Source organism: Lolium perenne, chromosome 3 (genome assembly GCF_019359855.2).
Source record: "Lolium perenne isolate Kyuss_39 chromosome 3, Kyuss_2.0, whole genome shotgun sequence".
NCBI classification, from domain to species: domain Eukaryota; kingdom Viridiplantae; phylum Streptophyta; class Magnoliopsida; order Poales; family Poaceae; genus Lolium; species Lolium perenne.
In genome coordinates this window covers 140,672,545-140,677,401 of record NC_067246.2, presented here as the reverse complement: position 1 = coordinate 140,677,401, position 4,857 = coordinate 140,672,545, and the positions used below count along the sequence as shown (strand labels likewise).

The following is a 4,857-nucleotide window of genomic DNA, read 5'->3' as shown; positions in this document are numbered from 1 at the left end:
TCGATCCCCTCTCTACTCCCACGGTATGATGCTCTTGGTAGATGCTAGGTTGCCTTGATGCAGTAGCTACTCGATGGTGCAAGCATGCATGCTCGATGCATCTCTGTAAGCAGTAGAATCAAATGACTGAGGAAAAAATGCTACTGATGGTGTTAGTTCATTTTAAATTGGTGCTAGTTCTTGCAAATTGGTGCTCTGCCTCAGGGTATGCTAGTTCATTTTAAATCTTAGGAACCAATCAGATGTTAATTACAACTAGCATGGAAGGGCACGGCGGCACGCCGCGCCGACTTTGTACTACAATGGTAGTAATAATTTTAGAACTAGATGATACCCCGCGCGTTGCTGCGGAATCATTGGACGACATAAAGTATTACATATGATACTTGATGTAGGAAATAAAAATCCAAACTTGTAGCATACACGATTTACAACTTAAAAAGAAACATACACTGTGGTATAAGTATATCATTGGAATTTCCCTTCACCACTTTGATGCGTACGTTCGCCAATTGCACTATATACACTTACAGAAGATGAAAAAACCTCAGAAGTGCATAGCCAGTTACGCCGTGCCTTCATTTTGGTTGGTCCATATTGGCATCACCACCTTTTAGTATTCACCTAAAAATTAAATATATCAAATTAGAATGGAAGGGTGTATGGACTGAATAAATGAATTTTTTACCACCGGACAAAATGGCCCCTTTCTATTGCACTTGATTAAAAAAGAATCATAATGTCAAGAAATAGCCATAGAGGTTCCCCCGCAAAAAAAAAAAGAAATAGCCATAGAGGTTGGATGTTGTTCTATTTATCTTTAGAAACGCACCTAGCTGACATTTTCAAATAAATACCACTCTATCATGAGATGTATTACGATGACTACTGAAAATAAAATAGTCAAAATTTTACAGGGTGAAGAAAGTACGAAATGTAATTGCAAGCTATTGAAACAGTCATTGTTATAGGTAACATATTACTCGGATTTCAACGAATATTTTTTGGTGGTAGCAGAAGTTAAGTAGCAGCACATTTCACATGAATTATCAGTGTTTTCAGTTCTTCGGCTAGCAAGAGCGATAAGAAAGGATATCACATGAAGCGATCCTCACAGGGTGTGACAAACCTAGTGACACTTGAGCCTTACAGGTTGACTATGTACAACTTTAGGTACTCAGATGTGTCAATACGGATTTAATCATAGCAGGAAAGAACAGAAACCAAAGGAGGAGTCACATAATCGACACACTGAGAGTTAATTCTGGAATTGACACACTGAGAGTTATTCCTGAATGTTATTTATAAAACATGTGATTCCAGATTAAGTATATAATGGAAAGCAATAGAAATAGAAGAGAACGGTTGTTACCTGCCTACGAGATTGACATGTAGAATGGTTGTTCTCTAATTGATAGAAAATAGTAGGAATGCAGAAATTAGCAGACGTAGCTGGAACAACAGACTGCAATGTAAACTTCTGCTTCAAGAAGAAAGAAGGTATAGTGAAACATTGGTCGCCTGGGGCACCTTGGACTATTCATCATGACGACCATGTAGCAAGTATGAAGCCTGACAAAGCTACTCACCCTTGTATCCACCAAACTGCGGTGCATATCTTCTATTTAAAGTTTAACCGGGAATTCCATCAAGAATGTAGAAAGTAATTAATAAAAAACATCCTGCTCTTTTGCCAACTGGGAAGAAGTAAATTTTTGAAGCAATGAAAAAAGTAACAGTAAAAAGGAAGATTATGATAAAACAACTGAATGTGACTCATCTACTGAGATTTTGTGATATTAAAATTAATGATTAAAATAATTAGCAAGACATATATGCAGCACTTTTAAGGATGTGAGGTCAAGATTGAATCTACACTTTAGAATAAACAACTTGTCCAGAATCAGAACTTGAAAGACTGAACTCAAGCACGGGATCTCCAGACAAAGAACTCCTATCAGCTGACCTGAAAAGAGAATATAAAATAGGATTCTCACCAGATGCATAACCCTTGACCATTCCATTGCAGTAGGAGAGATCGAGGACAGATATCCACTCCAACGAACAATGAACATGCTCTGATGAGGTAACTTGGGTCGGTCTCATGATGTGTGTGTGCGGGGCGTGCTTCTCGTGGCAGAGTTTCCCGGACAGGCTATTTGGGTGGCGCGTCGACACCTCACCGGTTTGAGGAGTGTCGACCGGATCTAGAGCAAATGGGAAGGGAGTGAGATGAAGATCTACGGAAGTAATGTGGTGTTTGTCCTGGTATTTAAAAGGAAGAGAAGGCTGATCAGCTACCTCCTTCTGGAGATCGTGGACTGGTCGACTCCCCTTCTTTGATTTCAGGTCGGATTTTGTTGCAATAATGAGGAAGAGGAACGGAGCAGTTAGAAATCAGAAGGGCGGCCAGAAAGAGGAACTTCCGAATAGAGGAGCCAGCAAACAAAGAATTAACTGGGCTATGCGCCGTGAAGAATTAATGGGATTTATTGTGCAACCGGTGGCCATGGATAAAGACGAACGGAGGCGGAACATGGTGGGGGAGAGACGGAACGTAGGCAAGGAAGAGGAAGACTGTCGGCCGGATCATGGGCCGGTGTCGGCCCATCTGGTCCACGCGCGGTTCTGGCGAGGAAGGGCAGAAGAGATCGATGGGGAGAGGGCGATCGGGCGTGGCGTGCGTGGCGTGGCGATCGGGCGTGGCGTCTGGAGCATGTCGGTCTCACCAAATTTTTAATCCAGTGACGTGGCTGCTTGTGAGACCAGCAAATTGGGGCTATCTATTAAGAAAGAGAAGATTATACTTGAATTGATAAATATTAAGAGTGGGTTTAATATGGTTGGTAATGAATACACTGAAATTCTATGCATAAAAAGTTAACCTTGAAGATGAAGTAATGGAATACACTGAAAAGCGGAACAACGGGTGGGCATAGAGAAAGACGGTGGACAACAGTAGACTTGGTAGTTTTGACAGTACACAGTATACAATGTTGTAACTACATGCATGAATTCTGTTCCAGCCACTCTCATCTTCTCTATCAAATGATATGTATACAATCTCGACGTCGCCTGCGTAAAGCAAATAGGCTTTCTTTGGCACCCACTCCATTGCTGAGGAAGATGTGATACCAGGGTCCTGTCAGGCTTGTCTTTCTGGGCGAGAACCTTGTCAAGGAGGGATCTGTTGATGGCTGGTATTTCTAGGTGAGAACCTTATCAAAAAGTGATATGTTGATGGCACGGACTTGGCAACGATGCTTTTTTCGAACTTGATCTAGGCGACGCTGTCGAGATAGAAGTGGGTGATGAAAGGATCTCCGATGGCCCGGCAATGGTGTGTAAAATACATACATTCACATATAAACCACTGAATTAAGCGTTGGATTAGTTAATAGCATCGATACATAACTGTCAAATGTCCAATTAATTTTCATTTTTTTTCGATAAAGGATGCTTTATTACTTCAAGAAGCAATTACATCCAGCCTCTGCATAACCAGGATGCACACAGCCGTTTGTTGTCTCAAGAGTCCAGAGTTACAAAAATAAAAAGGCGAAATACATATCGGAGCGATGAATCATATGACGCCTAAGATGTGGGAGGAGCTACTATCCGTAGACTATGCTGCCACCCATGTAGGGAAAAAGCATCCCTCGCCGTATCCTCCAACCGTGTACAGACCTCCGTAAATAGTTCTCGGTTCTCCACACGCTGAAGAGTTAACCACGAACGGAGAATACATGTGCATCTGTAGATGACTTGCAACAAAGAGCAATTTTTGTTATTAAAGATCTTGTCATTTCTACATAGCCAGAGCGCCCAGATAACTGCTAGCGCCCCCATCCTAAGAAGCATTTTAAACCTTGAGTTAATACCATGAAGCCAATTGCCAAAGACATTAGCGACACTAGTCGGCGGATACAAAGTAGACGCTACTTGGATGACTGACCATATAGATCTATGGTAGCCTTTGGAAGAATAAATGTTTGGTGGTTTCATCATGATGACAAAAGACACATCGTGTACTTCCGTGCCAATTCCGCTTAACAAGATTGTCTTTGGTGAGGATAACCCCGCGACGAAGATACCATCCAAAAATTTTAATTTTTAATGGTATCTTCATCTTCCAATTTTTTTTATTATTATCAACTGGTAAATCAGAAAGCAGGATCGCATTGTATAAAGATTTTACAGAAAAAGTACCATCTACATGGAGGTTCCATCGAAATTCATCTGGCTCTGCCGATAACTGAATATCTCCAAGCCGCTGAATTAGATTGTTCCATGCCACAAGCCTTTGTCCTAGTAAAACCCGTCTGAACGTCACATTCGGGGGTGAAGTAGCCATTACAGTTGCAATGGTATCACCTTGGCGACGCGCAATTCTATACAAAGCGGGATACTGTTCACTTAGGGGAGCATTGTCGAGCCAAACATCTTCCCAGAACCGTATTTGTGCTCCATTCTTAATGGAGAAAGTCCCATGTCGAAAAAAGATATTTTTTGTCGCCATAAGACCAGCCCAGAAGTGTGAATCCCCAGGTTTCCAAACCACCTGAGATAATGTCTTCGAGCCGATGTACTTTCTCCGAAGTATAGTTTGCCAAATCCCATCCTCCGTAAGTAGCTTAAAAAGCCATTTACCCAGAAGAGCTGAATTCTTGACCTCCAGGTCATGAACTCCAAGCCCTCCTTGATCTTTGGGACTACAAACTATACTCCATTTAACCAGTCGATATTTCTTTTTCTCGTTGTCCCCTTGCCAAAAGAATCTGGATCGATAATAATCGATTTTATGCAGAATTCCTTTTGGTAGGATGAAGAATGATAGCATATAGAGTACCATATTAG

At 41.5% G+C, this 4,857-nt stretch overlaps 1 long non-coding RNA gene across 3 annotated transcripts; it reads right to left on the bottom strand.

The window, feature by feature from the left end:
- Positions 1-371: 371 nt before the first annotated feature.
- Positions 372-2,580, bottom strand: LOC127342614 (uncharacterized). 3 transcript variants are annotated; one of them, XR_011755461.1, is made up of 3 exons: positions 2,302-2,561; positions 1,998-2,207; positions 372-1,621 (listed from the first exon to the last, which is right to left on the bottom strand). It is a non-coding gene; the product is annotated as an uncharacterized lncRNA (long non-coding RNA). The 3 variants fall into 3 exon arrangements; XR_011755459.1 differs by having other exon boundaries at positions 1,998-2,580; XR_011755460.1 differs by having other exon boundaries at positions 372-1,480; positions 1,998-2,580.
- Between the last annotated feature and the right edge of the window lie 2,277 nt (positions 2,581-4,857).